Below are 17762 nucleotides of genomic sequence, written 5' to 3'. Positions count from 1 at the left end.
TCGATTCTCCGAAGTTCCCGAATAATAAACAACAAGGGATCCTTTTCCTTCCTCGCTCCTTTGAATACACCTGTAAACTTTTAAAACGCACAAAAAAAAGGAGAAAGGAAAGAGAGGATTATTCATTATTTTGGAAGATTACTTAAAACGAAACAGGGTTCCAATAAATTTTAAATTCATGACATGTAGACTCAAGGCAATTTCTACGAGTAAACTCAATATTGTACTATTATTTGTTTGAATTGTCACGCTTAAAATAATATAATATATAGTAAAGAGATAAATTAAAATTCAAGATCACAATATCAACAGTTTGACGGTAGTTCCTCCTTGAATCTACATGAACTTAAATATTGGAAATTCATTATAATAAATTAACAAATCAATGGTAGTCAATAATAGTAATTCAACCCTTGTTGATATCTCGAATCCTTATGTAACCAAATCTCTACGAGCTATGTAACTGTAGAGATCTCTATTTAAACTCCATTAATAGTTTACGTTACTAATTACTCATTACCAATTATTTGAGGTGACTAAATTGTAATCATTCATTTATCCTTGTAAACAACGAAACACGGCTGTCTTGCTATGTAATTACCCCAAATTATGTATTGGCATATCTTCCTTTCCATTCATCTTAGGTGCCAATCTTTTAATCAATGGTTTATGTTCTCTTATTTCATTCAATCACTTCATAAGCACAATATTGAAATTAAAATATGTGTGCAATGTAATGAAATAATGCAAACTATTGTGCTCCTGAGTATATTACATTGTTACTAATTATAACAATACTACTTCTTACTTACTTGTGTAGTGTTACATTTCTAATGGGACCCTATTTCGTTGAATATGAGATAGTACACATCTCACTAGATTGTAGTATTTAACGTACGTAACCGCATATTAATACTTACTTTTATTAAAGCTCAGAATTTGCCATTACTGAATCTACTGTACTAAAGAAACTGAATTGAATTTAAGATAGTGTGCTGAACATTAGATACAAAATCACCGTTAGAATGATAAACCGAACGGTTCTCTGTTATTGTCCAGTAGTCTAAATCATTCTCTGTCATTACTTTATTCTCTGTCCTTTTTGTATATATTACAATTCCAATAAAATGTGGATACTTGTCGTTAAGGTTCACATGCAAGATTTTTTTAAATAATGAGTCTTTAGAACTGAGAACTGTTAGTTGTTAATGAACATTATGTAGGTTGTTCTCCTGTTGCATTCTTGCAATCGTAGCATTTATGATAATTGAGAAAATTCACTTTTTCTCTTAATGTAGCATGTTCAATATGTCATTGAATTTTCAACTTTAGTGTAATATTTCATTCAAGTGACTTCTTGCAAATTTTAGCACATTGAAATGTTGTTCATCCTTACTTTGATATAGTACATCAGTAATGTTATATGATGTGTCAAACTAAAATATTTTTGTTAGTTGATGTTACTCATTCCTAATCACTAAAATATTCTTGTTAGTTGATGTAACTCATTCATAATCACCTGTATTTCCATTTTCGTTGTGTTATGTGAAGGAACAGAGACACCATTTTGTTATAAACATTCTCTGTATTATTGTTAAGAAAAGATGAAATGCGACTATGCTGACAACAGACTCATAAGTATACATAACCTATGCTTTCTTCACTTCGCGGAAACTTTTTTTTTTCAATATATTTTTTTTTTTACGAGGGTCACTCGAAAAGTAAGGATATCTGTATTCCAGCTTCACCGCTCGCTTCTTGATGATTTTCGAGGTCGAAAATTATGAAGCAGTGGGAATGTGACGCTGAGTTCAAAAATATGGTTACATTGCTCTTTATTGAAGGAATTGAAAAATATAATTTTGATTCATATGCATTTTAAAAGACATTTTTCTCTCTTGACTTGCTACAGGCTAGCAACAGAAAAAGGAAATACGTAAACCCTTCTGAAGGTGACTAATGTTGCTTTTGCTGCGCAATTTTGTAGGAAGTTTACATGTCAAAGGTTACTCATAGTCATCCTACAGGATACATAATCATGATTTTGGCAACGTGACACCGCATTAATATGTTGAAATTGGTTATATAGATATGAATCTATAGATAAGTCTAGAGATCACGCTATTGAATTCTTCCGGCTGTGACAGTACACGTATGTACATGTGTGTCACGCCACGTATTTTGGGTGCGGCAGTCTCTAAGAGCCAATCAAAATGCAAAAGAGCAATAAGTTTCCATATTTGTGGAGATGATAAAACGGATGTACTGACGGATGTGAGGCTTGGGTGTGACCCTCGAGAATAATATAAAAGAACCTCAAGGTCTCAAACGGTTGATCACTTGTTCCGGTGCAAGGGTGCAGAAGTTCGAGACGTCGGTTGTGACCAGACAGAATCATCGTCAAAGTTTCTAAGAGTTACAAGAATACTACCATAAGGTATGTATAATCTCTTGTTGCATCAAAAAATTCAAGTTTAGAGATGTCATGCGGTACTTCAAAATGAATTGTGTACCTACCATAAAACTTTCAAGATTACGAACTGTTGTCACATACTTGTATTTCATCTTCCGTTTCTTCTAACTTAAATATTTCAATCTCTAGCCTGTCAATCAATATATATATACAAGTTAAGGTATCAATCTATCAAATGAACTATCAGATATTCCATTACTTTTGTTGAATCACTAAATCAAATGTTGTTATATATTACCATTTTAGTTATTTAATAAACTTACTTTTTATAAATAATGTTGTCATTCCCCTAGATTATAACCACCTTTTCCCATGAAAATAATGGTGTAATTTAAGTATATTTCTTTGTGACATCCGCTACAGAATTAGCGTGAGCAGATCTCTATATTATGGTGGAATAAAACGAGCTAAATAATTAAAAAGAGTCTGCACATCGTCACAAAAGTAACAAGGAATTGAAAAAAAAAAAAACTAACACAATCCTAAATACTAGGTGTGCGGTTACCTGTCGAAAGTGTATATAAGTTAACAAGTGTGTTAGCTGAGCAATGAGAAATTATCCTGAATAGTGATGGCCTACTATTTTCACGGCAAAACATTGCGCAAGAGAAATATTAGATTGAATAAATAGTTCAGTGACTGGAATTTAAGGGAAAAAATCTGAATCTGATCAAACACTTGGAACACCCAAGTCGATATTCCCAATCGACGCAAGCTCCATCATTTGAACTTCCGACATCGGATTTGAATTTCTAAGTTCTTGATCATCGAAAACAAGACAGTCCGGTGAAAGTGGTGTCGAAAGTATCAAATTAGACCACCGATAATTGGAAAGGAGCAATATGCTCAGATGAGTCTTTTTTCACCATAATTCCAGCAACAGTCTGTGTTTATCTATAACATATACCTGAAAATGCTTCTTATCCAAACTGTCTTACTGATATTCTGAAACATGAGTGTGGCTCATTATTGTTATTGATCGGAAATTTCTGATATTCTATTGGTCTTACACTAACACGAAGCATTAATGCGAGTGGTTACGTGGACGTTTCAGCTGACCATCTGAGTTGTATGACCCTGACGTTTTCTGCCCGATCAATAACATAATTTTCAAAGACGACAATATGTATCGAAATTGAAGTGTATATATATATATATATATATATATATATATATATATATATATATAGAGAGAGAGAGAGAGAGAGAGAGAGAGAGAAAGAGAGAGATAAACTTGGCAATTATACTTGAGTTGTGATGATTATTTCACTATATTGAACAACATAAGCCTAATGACTACTATAGCAGAACGAGAAAATCCACTGCTAATTTTACAACAATACGTGTCTTCTTAACTACTATAAATAATTTATGAATTTCTCTCTAATACTATGTGTACTTGTACATCAGGTTAGTTCACAAATTTCAGTATTTGTAATTTCAGTTTCACATATTTTTTGTATGAATATTTTATTTACCGAAATACGAAAGACTGTACAAGTATGAGTGAAACCCCTTACCGGGTTATATAATGAACTGTAGTGTACGCATACGGCTAGCAATTGATGTATTACATCATTTCCCTCCATACGAAAAAAAAAATCTAGTACAGATTTGAAATCTGGATGTGTATGTTTGTAGATATGAGGTTTAAATTGTACTCCTTATCCATGTGATTAAAGAAATAAAATAGAAATATAAATAACGTACGCATGATTGAGGTAATTTATCGTAAACGAAGCAGTTGAGCGCTATATAAACCCTATGAAGCAGGGGACCCAATGGATTTTCGAAAATAATTTGATTATTTGAAATAAATGTAAAACCTTGAGATTCGCTTACTGACTCACTACAGATATAATGTATTTACTATTGCCCTCAGGTTAAGTTGAGCCAACAACTCAAAATAGAGGTTAAAAAATTATAATTACTTCATTAATTTCCTTCTTATTCTGCTCTAAAAGATTTGTGCTGGCCGACATGACAACACCACTATTTAGCATTGATGAAATATAAGAGGACCACTAGATATAAATGTTGAAAATACATTTCTGTTACGACTTTCGTACAGAAGTAGCGTCCGCACACCTGCCATCAAAACATTACAATGTAAGACAATTCAACCTATCCTAGGTGGTCTTAGAAGCCACGAATGCTATCTCATCAAATGAGGATACTGCAAATTCAGTGGACCTGTGCATTACCATGGGGTGACTCAGAGGAAACAGACGCGTCAGCGGTATTGGGTATACGCGTAAGCAAAAGTTAAGAAAACACGTGGGCTTTCGTAGTAGTAACAGTTTGTAAAGAACTTGTAATTGTTTTAAGCAAGTGACGCTAGACTCGTAAATAAAAAATATAGCTTTAGTGCACTGTCCCGAAATATTCCGCAGCGGAAATTAAATATCTAATATACTCATCTTTTATACGTACTCACTTGTTAATCTTAATCTTAAAGATTTCGTAATGCTCTTACACTAGTAACAGCATGAAAACATAAAATACGGGTATTAGTATTCAATTCTGCCGCCTGTATTCCTTCTAAATGTGACTTCCTTGCAGAGTACTGAATTTTACCTGTGTATTTTGCATAAGGTAGTGTACCTATATTTTACCAGCACCTATTACAATTAGTAACTTACAATGAGCGTAAATAATTCTTTAACATAAAGAGTGCGGATTGACTATACAGTTCCAAATATTCGTAAAATTTACGGTAGTGTCTAAGAATTTAATAGTAGAGTATTATTTATTACTATTTAATAGTAGTAATAATATTTATACAGTAGTGTGTAAGTAATTAAAATATGGTGTTCTCATACCTATGAGATGCGTACTTACGTCAAAACGTATAATGAAAATCGAACCTCGTATGCACGTGTTCGCCAATAAGGTAAGTAGTGGTTGTTTAATAAAGAACAATATGACGTGCGACAAATGTAACGACCAAATGACTTTAACAAAAGCCATCTCTCTCTCGTCAAAGCAGTCGCTTTCCACAATCCTCGTTTAAGTGCTTACACATAATCGCTGAAACGCCTGTTTCCTATGGACGCACCTCACGCGGACACCCTTGCTGCGCTCCAGGCTGACTTTTTTAGATAGCATTTGGGTTTTTCAGTGGAAACAGCACAGGCTGGTTTGTGTTTTTGCAAAAGACCTCTTAAACTGAATATGCACGGAGGAATGCGAGGGTACACCTCAATGTAACGAGGAAATGACTTTATCGAAAAGTTATTCGTGTATCGTGAGAGCAGTGGATTTCCACAATCCTCGTTTTTAACATGTATACTCTAGATTGCTGATGCACCTCCTCCTTCGGACGCACCATCGCGCTGGCTCCCTGCTGCTCTCCTGCCTGACTTGGTTACTTAGCATTCGTTCTTTTATTGGCCACCTAGCACAGGTTGATTGTTTTGCACAAGCCTTCTTATACAGGATTTGAACCGGAAAATGCACGCGTCAAAAATGATTGCTGAAGTTTGAGAAAGGGAATGCAGAGAGAAAGAGGATATTTCATGAATTTCTTTCTGCATCCGTATAACCAATCTGTACGACAAAATATGAGGGTGTTAGTAGTTTGTCGCACTTGGGAATAATCCTTCGAGCTGTTTTGGTCACACACAAAAAAATTTAGTTTCGTTTATGAGTGAACTTATACAAAATACTTAAAAATAACGATTGAAAATACTTTATTTATCTTTAGAACAATTTTATCATTAAAGTATCGCCCTATCCCTTCTCCTGGATTTCGTGTGAAAATCTAAGGATCAAGGCGGGGGAGATTATATTAATCATTTGCATTTTACAAATAATATATATATATATATATATATATATATATATATATATATATAAAAGATAGAAATAAATTAGCATTACCATTAAACAATGCGACAAAAATATCAATCGATATCCTGAATCAATTTAATGCCCGAGTCAAGAAATACCGCTGGGCAGTTATTAAATGTATTAAGCGCAAAATAAAGTAATAAGATGGAATTTAATAATCAAAATATTAAAACTATGTAATGGGAAAGTATACGATGGGAGGTATTCCCACCTTCCAACTATGGTACGAATGCGAAGAGTCAATATTAAGCTCACCAGTTTTCATTGTTTTCATGACGCCGTCAAATCATACCACTGCTGCCAGTTATGTTGTCTGAAGTTTACTTCAAGGAAGCATAGAATATTCCCTCTGTAAGAAAATTTTTATAGCGCAATAATATTATTGGATGACTAACACTGAAATCTAGTTATTACAAAACTATATAAAACAATCGGGCTGACTTTAGCAACAAGCTCATTGGGAGAGGGTCTCCTCGACGCAGAGTGCCAGAACCATCTAAATTATTTGAATGTGCAATGAAGTGGGCACTTTCAGAAATGGTTTGCGTACAGACAACGCTAATGATAATAATAATTTGCTACGCCGTTGGATGTCGCTACCATCCACATATAACGCGACTCAGATTTACCTACTTCTCATGACATGTCGCCATGGTCTCTATTCCATAATCTTTGCCTTCAGTGTTTAAAACACGTTCAGTTATTTAGTTCATCAGCATACGCGTATGTGCAATTGAACTAGATAGATATGTGAGGTGATTGTTTTTCCAAAGGTCGACCTGAACTCCTTCGTTTAAGAAAAACCACTACTTCACTACTACATTCAAGAAAATATGGTTCTGTCATTAAATAACATACCGGTAATAATAAATTCACCTAGATAAAAACAAAAAAAATCTACTACTAAGCGGAACTTCGAATTTTATTTGCTTACCATGAAATTCAACCGACTCATACTCAAACGTCTCATCAGTTTCTTTCGTGCGCTAATTTACATTTCAACACATAGCAGACGGTCACTACTTAATCTCCTTACGCAATAAGAAAGCATGTTACAACATGTTTATGACGTTGTCCGTTTTGACGTCACTAAAACTGATGTACGAGTAGTGATGGGCAGTGGGAATATTCCCGGTGGGAAGGAATTTAAAAAATGGGAATATTCCCGGGTTTTTTCCCTTGCCTATAAATTCCGGGGAAGGAATTTATTTCCATTTCTTTACTTTATCTTCGAAATTATAAGAACAATTTGTCTAATCACTTTATTTTAATATATTATGACTTAATTCTAGGTTTTAAAGATTTTGGAGGTTAAAAAAAATTAAAATTCTTTGACTGTACTTTATATAACTAATAATATAATTTTTTGTTCCGTTTTCATTTGCACTAAAATTAAGGTAATTGTTTAGAATTGGAGTGCCAAAACTAGCAAAAAATGATGATTTACGGAAGAAATGACTTGATAGTGATGTTCAAGTAGTCAAGAATGTATCGAACACAATTCTTTAGGGCAATAGGGGATTTATACAAAACGGAAAGGTAAGTGGAAGTGATTTATGTGAGAAAAGAAAGTGAATTCTTGGTAACGAAGATAGAAAACAACGTGCCATGCTGGGCTCTAACCCACTTTCATTCGCTAACGCTCGCTCTGCAACGCTGTCTGAATTTAATGTTGGTAACGTAATTTAACGTATGAAACCATAAAACAAACGCATCGGAATAGAATATCGCAAAAAAGTAGGTGCAAAAGCTGGCCCCCAATGCTAAACAACAAGCAAAATTAGCAAAGTACTAATTTACAAATGATGAAAAGGAACCATTTTGTAAAGTAATTTAGAATTATGTAGAAATAGAGATGAAGGACTATTAATAAACCCTGAACCACTATTAGTAATAGACGTCGGTCTATCTCCTCTCTCTGACTCGAATTTCTGAAGAGGTACTCGGACTTCTTTTACATGTGAATTAACCTATGGAATTTCGAGAAATAAGTAGAATGAAAGGTCGTGAGTAGTAGTCCCCGACGTATGCGCGAATGACTCATCCTCACTCTCTTTCATGACCAGGGTGAAAGGTCAATGACCTGGCCCAGGGTCAATGACCTAGGGGTACCTAGGACCACCCCCTCTAAATTTTGGCAGGGGTACCTTGGCCCACCCCCTAAATTTTGGCAGGGGTACATAGGACCACCCCCCTTAAATTTTGGAAATTGCCAAATCTAAAAATTGGGTGTGGTAGCCTAGGACCATAGTATGTACCTCTATCAGTATTGGGGGTCTATGTCGTTCCCTTTCATGGGTAAAAAATTGCCAAAAATTTAAATTTCGGGGGTTTTTGACCTAATTTATCCCCTTTGATGAGGTATTATTACCCTATATAGTTATATGGGCGTATACAGGGGTCCATTCCCTTTCATAAGACATGGGTATATTGGTGCACCCCTTGAAAAATTTGGGAGGGGTACCTTAGCCCACCCCTTAAATTTTGGAAATTGCCCAATTTCAACATTTGGTATTATAGTACAGGACCCTAATATGTATCATGATAAATTTCGGTGGTCCACCTCGTTCCCTTTTAGGGGTACAAAATTGCCAAAAAATATAAACGTAAGCAATACGTTATACCACGTGTTTGGTTTTTGGTCGATTTTATCCCCTTTGATGAGGTGTTATTACCCTATATGGTTATATGGGCGTATACAGGGGTCCATTACCTTTCATAAGACATGGGTATATTGGTGCACCCCTTGAAAAATTTGGGAGGGGTACCTTGGCCCACCACTTAAATTTTGGAAATTGACCAATTTAAACATTGGGTATTATAGTACAGGACCCTAATATGTATCGTGATAAATTTGGGTGGTCCACCTCATTCCCTTCTAGGGGTACAAAATTGCCAAAAATTCAAATTTCGGGGGGGTTTTGACCTAATTTATCCCCTTGGATGAGGTGTTATTACCCTATATAGTTATATGGGCGTATAGAGGGGTCCATTACCTTTCATAAGACATGGGTATATTTGTGCACCCCTTGAAAAATTTGGGAGGGGTACCATGGCCCCCCCCTTAAATTTTGGAAATTGACCAATTTAAACATTTGGTATTATAGTACAGGACCCTAATATGTATCGTGATAAATTTGGGCGGTCCACCTCGTTTCCTTCTAGGGGTACAAAATTGCCAAAATATAAACGTAATCAATACGTTATACCACGTGTTTGGTTTTTGATCGATTTTATCTCCTTTGATGAGGTGTTATTATCCTATATAGTTATATGGTCATGTATAGGGGTCCATTACCTTTCGTAAGATATGGGTATATTTGTGCACTCCTTTAAAAATTTGGGAGGGGTACTTTGGCCCACCCCTTAAATTTTGGAAATTGCTCATTTTATATATTTGGTATTATAGTACTGGACCCTAACATGTATTATGATAAATTTGGATGGTCCACCTCGTTTCCTTCTAGGGGTACAAATTGTCAAAATATAAACGTAAGCAATACGTTGTACCACGTGGTTGGTCTTTTGGCCCAATTTAACCTCTTGGATGAGGTTCTATTACCTTATATGGTTATATGGTTATGTATAGGGGTCTATTCCCTATCATAAGACATAGGTACATTTGTGCACTCCTTTAAAAATTTGGGAGGGGTACTTTGGCCCACCCCTTAAATTTTAGAAATTGCTCATTTTATATATTTGGTATTATAGTACTGGACCCTAACATGTATTATGATAAATTTGGATGGTCCACCTCGTTCCCTTTTAGGGGTACAAATTGTCAAAATATAAACGTAAGCAATACGTTGTACCACGTGTTTGGTCTTTTGGCCCAATTTAACCTCTTGGATGAGGTTCTATTACCTTATATGGTTATATGGTTATGTATAGGGGTCTATTCCCTATCATAAGACATAGGTACATTTGTGCACTCCTTTAAAAATTTGGGAGGGGTACTTTGGCCCACCCCTTAAATTTTAGAAATTGCTCATTTTATATATTTGGTATTATAGTACTGGACCCTAACATGTATTATGATAAATTTGGGTGGTCCACCTCGTTCCCTTTTAGGGGTACAAATTGCCAAAATATAAACGTAAGCAATACGTTGTACCACGTGTTTGGTTTGACCTAAGTTATCCCCTTGGATGAGGTTCTATTACCTTATATGGTTATATGGTTATGTATAGGGGTCTATTCCCTATCATAAGACATAGGTACATTTGTGCACTCCTTTAAAAATTTGGGAGGGGTACTTTGGCCCACCCCTTTCAAAATTCGGTAAACGTTTTCTAGGACCCATTGGTGTTCCTCTTATGGCCAAATATTCAAAATTTAAATGTTATTGACCGGTTTTATTATTGAATAAGTACAGGATTTATTACTTTTTTTCATAAGACACAGGTGTATTTGTGTACCAATCTTAAATTTTGGGAGGGGTACATTTCTTATTGTCGTATCAATAATTGGTAATTGTTCTTTGGGTAAATCATTGTCAAATATGAGTATGATCACGTGATCAGTTATTAACCTATGATGGGATTAGGAGTCCAGGACATTGGTACATTAAAACTTTGTAGTATAATTTAAGAATTGTCAAATGAAATTACGTCATTGGTTTTGATTATTCACGCCAAATATAAACGTAAGCAAGACGTTGTACCACGTGATTGTCCTTGATGAGGTAGTGTACAGGGATTCATTTCCTTTGTTGTGGTACTTCTTAAGTTTGAGTACACACACTTCTAGAAAACAGTTGGTTCTACTCAGGTAAACAATTGACGGACATTATTGACCTTATTGAACATATAATAATATGATTAACTCTAAGACTTAGGTATATCAGGAGAAGTATTCTTTAAATTTGGGAATGGTGATAAGCAGAATTTTAACATAAGGCGCGAAATTAGAAACAATACATTGAACTATAGTCACAGCTCATAGTCTAAGATCATTGGTGGTGATTGATTTGAAATCTGATAGCTATCCTTATTGAATCTTATGACTCATAGACGAAAGGCAATACATGCTACAACACTGGCAAAGTTATTGTTAATGCAATTTGATTGGTTGATCACTATCTTTCCTGCAATCTGATTGGTTGATCACTATCTTTCATGCAATCTGATTGGCTGATGATTTTCAAATCTTTGCTGTATTCAGTTTTAAGTTTTGTTTAACATTTAAAAATCTTGGTTTCGTTCAACATTTTGCACTCACTGATAAATATGATCAAAACCGTTTATTTGTTAATCGAATAGTTAAAAACCGGATAAAGTTTGACGGTTAACCGTGAAACGTAAATTTTTTAGTTTGAAATTTTTTTGCTTGAAATTTTTTTGTTTGAAAATTTTTTCGTTTCCAAATTTTTTTTGTTTCAAAATTTTGTTTGAGATTTTTTCGTTTGAAATTTTTTGTTTGAAAATTTTTTCGTTTGAAATTTTTTGTTTGAAAATTTTTGTTCGAAAATTTTGTTTAAAATTTTTTGTTTAAAATTTTTCGTTTCCAAATTTTTTGTTTGAAATTTTTTGTTTCAAAATTTTGTTTGAATTTTTTGGTTTGAAATTTTTTGTTTGAATTTTTTTTCGTTTCAAAATTTTGTTTCAAAGATTTTTGTTTGAAATTTTTGTTTCAAAGTTTGAGTTGACATTTTTAAAAGTTTGTGCACTTATTAGTAAAGAACCGGAACTGTTTAGAACAAAAACCTTTGACAACATTATGGTGCACGTCAGAACCTGGGGTTGTACTTGAAATGAAAAAACACAATTCATTGAAATGGATCATTTTATTACACTCCACATACATCCATACCAGATAGTGGTTCTGGATATTGTCGATACAATGTATTTTGAACTTCTTGCACTAGTTTGTCTTTAGCATATAATTTTAATTCCAATTGAAGTCTTTTAAGGTCTAATGCAATATCAATTGGTGGAAACTCAATGTCCATTTGATCACAAATAAACTGTTTATCAATACAGGTATGCACTAGCCGGAACTGTTTAGAACAAAAACATCTGGCAACGTTGTTTATCATGGTGCAATTGTACACGTCAGAACATGATAATGCAACGTCATCAGTTTTGCATCATCGTTCGAGTTAGTATTCATGATAACGTCATCATGGCTACTTGTCTGCAGTTTCTAAACACACGTGATGTGATGAAATCATTTACCAAGATTACTGATTTACAACAAAATGTACCTTATAGAATCTTAGCTAGCCAAATGATCCCTACAAAGTTTGGAGTAAGAATCGTAGTGAAGCTTGAAAATGATAAGAATATAATTTTACCAGCAAGATATTTACCCATGGAGGCATCAAAACAAGAAGAACTGCTGCGTTTCTTAAATACTGGATCTGTATCTTTATGTTACAAAGGATTCTTGGGTCGAAGTCATCAACTTGAATTTAGTACACAGCCATTGTGATGAAATCATGAATGAGCACATTTCTTTCCAATGACGTCAGCCGTAGTTGTATGAATGTGGTTGGTCGGCATGACGTCAGCAACTGTGATGAAATCATGAATCAGCACATTCGACATCAGCAATAACTATAAACCAGCAAATACAGTGTCATCCCACGAAATCATTTGAGCAAGTGCTTTTCAGGAGGAAAGATGTGTACTTCTAACGATAAAGAGTTCATCTTCGCAAGCTATTATCCAATAAACAAAACATGTGATGATTGGTATCAGTGCTAGAACATTTGACCCAGTGATTCGATTGGGCAAAGCAGAACAATTTGGTGTACAACTGACCTGTGAAGAATGGCACGAATCGACCAAATGAACGATGAGCTAAATGTGACCATAGTCAAATCATTAGGCTCAAATCATGAAGTGGTGCTCGAAGAGAAGATGGTGCTGTTACGTAAAAAGAGTACATTCCATGTCCCTCGCAATATGGTGTATCTAACGGAAACTGAATGGAACAAATTCATCAGCGTATTCCAGTGTGTGAAACATGCAGTGGAAATGTGCAACAAAACAAGTATATTCCTTCAAAAATGTGTTATGCATATTGTACAACATGTATCTAGATATTGTCAACATTGTTCGTGGGTGCATAACTGTATTGATAAACAGTTTATTTGTGATCAAATGGACATTGAGTTTCCACCAATTGATATCGCAATAGACCTTAAAAGACTTCAATTGGAATTAAAATTATATGCTAAAGACAAACTAGTGCACGAAGTTCAAAATACATTGTATCGACAATATCCAGAACCACTATCTGGTATGGATGTATGTGGAGTGTAATAAAATGATCCATTTCAATGAAGTGTTTTTTTTCATTTCAAGTACAACCCCATGTTCTGACGTGCACCACAATGTTGCCAGAGGTTTTAGTTCTAAACAGTTCCGGTTCTTTACTAATGAGTGCACAAACTTAAAAGATGTCAAACCAAAATTTTGCAACAAAAAAATTTCAAACAAAAAAATTTTCAAACAAAAACTTTCAAACAAAAATCTTTGAAACAAAATTTTGAAAAAAAATTTTTGAAACGGAAAAACTTGGAAACGAAAAAATTCAAACAAAAAATTTCAACAAAAAATTTTAAACAAAAAAAATTCAAACAAAATTTTGAAACAAAAAATTTCAAACAAAAAATTTGGAAACGAAAAATTTCAAACAAAAATTTTAAACAAAATTTTGATACAAAAATTTTTTTAAATTTCAAACGAAAAATTTTTAAACAAAAAATTTTCAAACAAAATTTTGCAACAAAAAAATTTCAAACAAAAAAATTTTCAAACAAAAACTTTCAAACAAAAAATTTGAAACAAAATTTGGAAACGAAAAATTTTTTCAAACAAAAATCTTGAAACAGAAAAAAAAATTGGAAACGAAAAATTTTAAACAAAAAAATTGAAACAAAAATTTACAGACAAAAAATTTTAAACAAAAAAATTCAAACAAAATTTTGAAACAAAAAATTTCGAAACAAAAATTTTTAAACGAAAAATTTCAAACGAAAAAATGTCAAACCAAAGTTTCAAACTTTTTAAATGTTAAAATAAAACTGAATGCAGCAAAGATTTGAACATCAGCAACCAATCAGATTGCACGAAAGATAGTGATCAGCCAATCAGATTGCACGAAAGATAGTGATCCACCAATCAAATTGCATCAACAATAACTTTGCCAGTGTTGTAGCATGTATTTCCTTAAGACTATGAGTCATAAGATTCAATAAGGTTAGCTATGTATCCCTGTACACTACCTCATCAAGGTCAATCACGTGGTACATCGTATTGCTTACGTTTATATTTGGCTGTAATAATCAATACCAATGACGCATTCTCAAATTATCCTATAAAGTTTCAATGTACCAATGTCCTGGGCTCCTAATCCCATCATAGGTCAATAACTGATCACGTGATCATACTCATATTTGACAATAATTTACCCAAAGAAAGAGATACCACCCAATTCTAAGAACAATTACCAATTATTGATATGACAATAAGAAATGTACCCCCTCCCAAAATTTAAGATTGGTACACAAACACACCTGTGTCTTATGAAAAAAATCATGAAGTGGTGCTACGTACAGTCCTCGAAGAGAAGATGGTGCTGTTACGTAAAAAGAGTACATCTCATGTCCCTCGCAACATGGTGTATCTAACGGGAAACGAAAAATTTCAAACAAAAAATTTTAAACAAAATTTTCGAACAAAAATTTTCAAACAAAAAATTTCAAACGAAAAATTTTTAAACAAAAAATTTTGAAACAAAAAATTTGGAAACGAAAAAATGTCAAACCAAATTTTGAAACAAAAAAAATCAAACAAAAATTTGAAAGCAAGAATTTTTAAACAAAAAGTTTCAAGCAAAAAATTTTACGTTTCACGGTTAACCGTCAAACTTTAACCGGTTTTTAACTATTCGATTAACAAATAAACGGTTTTGATCATATTTATCAGTGAGTGCAAAATGTTGAACGAAACCAAGATTTTTAAATGTTAAACTTAAAACTGAATACAGCAAAGATTTGAAAATCATCAACCAATCAGATTGCACGAAAGATAGTGATCAACCAATCAGATTGCAGGAAAGATAGTGATCATCCAATCAAATTGCATACACAATAACTTTGCTAGTGTCAGATTACATCACCTTATGATTAAATTTTAAACTGTTGTAGCATGTATTGCCTTTCGTCTATGAGTCATAAGATTCAATAAGGTTAGCTATCAGATTTCAAATCAATCACCACCAATGATCTTAGACTATGAGCTGTGACTAAAGTTCAATGTATTGTTTCAAATTTCGCACCTCATGTTAAAATTCTGTTTATCACCATTCCCAAATTTAAAGAATACTTCTCTTGATATACCTAAGTCTTAGAGTTAATCATATCATTATATGTTCAATAAGGTCAATAATGTCCGTCAATTGTTTACCTGACTAGAACCAACTGTTTTCTAGAAGTGTGTGTGTACTCAAACTTAAGAAGTACCACAACAAAGGAAATGAATCCCTGTACACTACCTCATCAAGGACAATCACGTGGTACAACGTCTTGCTTACGTTTATATTTGGCGGGAATAATCAAAACCAATGACGCATTCTCAAATTATCCTACAAAGTTTCAATGTACCAATGTCCTGGACTCCTAATCCCATCATAGGTCAATAACCGATCACGTGATCGTAATGATTTACCCAATGAACAATTACCAATTATTGATACGACAATAAGAAATGTACCCCTTCCAAAATTTAAGATTGGTACACAAATACACCTGTGTCTTATGAAAAAAAGTAATAAATCCTGTACTTATTCAATAATAAAGCCGGTCAATAACATTTACATTTTGAATATTTGGCCATAAGAGGAACATCAACATCTACAATGGGGTCTTAGAAAACGTTTACCGAATTTTGTTATTTGATAATTCCCAAATTTAAAAGGGAACATAAACATATAAAGGTAATAAACCATATAACATGCTAAATAGGGGTCAATAACCTCCGAAATTCGATTTTTGGTAGTTCTTTACCTATGAAAAGGGAACGATGTGGACCATCCAAATTTATAGTGGTACATATTGGAGACCTGTACTATGATACCAAATGCTTATATTAAACAATTTCTAAAACCGAGTGGATGAGCCAAGATACCCCTCCCAAATTTTTAAAGGATGCATCAATGTACCCATATCTTATGATAGGAAATGAACCTATATACATGACCATATAACCATATAAGGTAATAAAACCTCATCAAAGGGAAGAAATTGGGCCAAAAACCAAACACATGGTACAACATATTGCTTATGTTTATATTTTAGCAATTTTTACCCATGAAAGGGAACAAGATGGACCACCCAAATTTATCATGATACATATTGAGGTCATGTACTATGATAGCGAGGACCCATATACATGACCATATAACCATATAAGGTAATAGGACCTCATCCAAAGGAATAAATTAGGTCAAAAACCAAACACGTGGTACAACGTAATGCTTACGTTTATATTTTGTCAATTTTGTACCCCTAAAAGGGAACGAGGTGGACCACCCAAATTTATAGTGATCCATATTAGGGTCTTATACTGTAATACCAAATGTTTAATTGAGCAATTTCCAAATTAAAGGGGTGGGCCATTGTACCCCTCCCGGGGGTGCATCAATGTACCTATGTCTTATGATAGGGAATGGACCCCTATATGACCATATAACTATATGATGTAATAGGCCCTCATCAAGGAGATAAATTAGGTCAAAAATCAAACACGTGGTATAACGTATTGCTTACGTTTATATTTTGGCAATTTGGTACCCCTAAAAGGAACGAGGTGGACCACCCAAATTTATCATAATACATATTAGGGTCTTGTACTATAATACCAAATGTTTAAATTGGTCAATTTCCAAAATTTAAGGGGTGGACCATTGTACCCCTCCCGGGGGTGCACAAATGTACCTATGTCTTATGATAGGTAATAAACCCCTATACATGATCATATAACTATATAAGGTAATAGGACCTCATCCAAGCACATAAATTAGGCCGAAAACCAAACACGTGATATAACGTATTGCTTACGTTTATATTTTGGCAATTTTGTACCCCTAGAAGGGAATGAGGTGGACCACCCAAATTTATCATAATGCATATTAGGGTCCTATACTATAATACCCAATGTTGAAATTGGTCAATTTCCAAAATTTAAGGGGTGGGCCAAAGTACCCCTCCCGGGGTGCATTAATATACCCATGTCTTATGATAGGTAATGGACCCCTATACATGACCATATAACCATATAAGGTAATAGGACCTCATCCAAGAGGACAAATTGGGCCAAAAGACCAAACACGTGGTACAACGTATTGCTTACGTTTATATTTTGGCAATTTTGTACCCCTAGAAGGGAATGAGTTGGACCACCCAAATTTATCATGATACATATTAGGG

At 33.9% G+C, this 17762-nt stretch overlaps 1 protein-coding gene across 5 annotated transcripts in view; it reads right to left on the bottom strand.

Annotated features, from left to right (window-relative positions):
• The window catches only part of LOC145684400 (putative gustatory receptor 28b), a 77237-nt gene extending 69956 nt beyond the window's left edge, over positions 1–7281 (bottom strand). The window contains exons 1-2 of one of the 5 annotated variants that reach the window (XM_081756685.1): positions 7260–7281; positions 6581–6674 (exon numbers count right to left, since the gene is read on the bottom strand). The gene's annotated coding sequence lies outside the window, so the exon portion shown is untranslated. Of the gene's footprint in view, positions 1–6355; positions 6860–7259 lie in introns of those variants that run through there. The other 4 variants (XR_014131296.1, XM_081756689.1, XM_081756688.1 and 1 more) reach the window with 4 other exon arrangements.
• Between the last annotated feature and the right edge of the window lie 10481 nt (positions 7282–17762).

Source organism: Thermobia domestica, chromosome 4 (assembly GCF_964235325.1).
Source record: "Thermobia domestica chromosome 4, izTheDome1.hap1.1, whole genome shotgun sequence".
Lineage (NCBI taxonomy): Eukaryota > Metazoa > Arthropoda > Insecta > Zygentoma > Lepismatidae > Thermobia > Thermobia domestica.
This window is presented reverse-complemented; position numbering and strand designations above follow the sequence as displayed.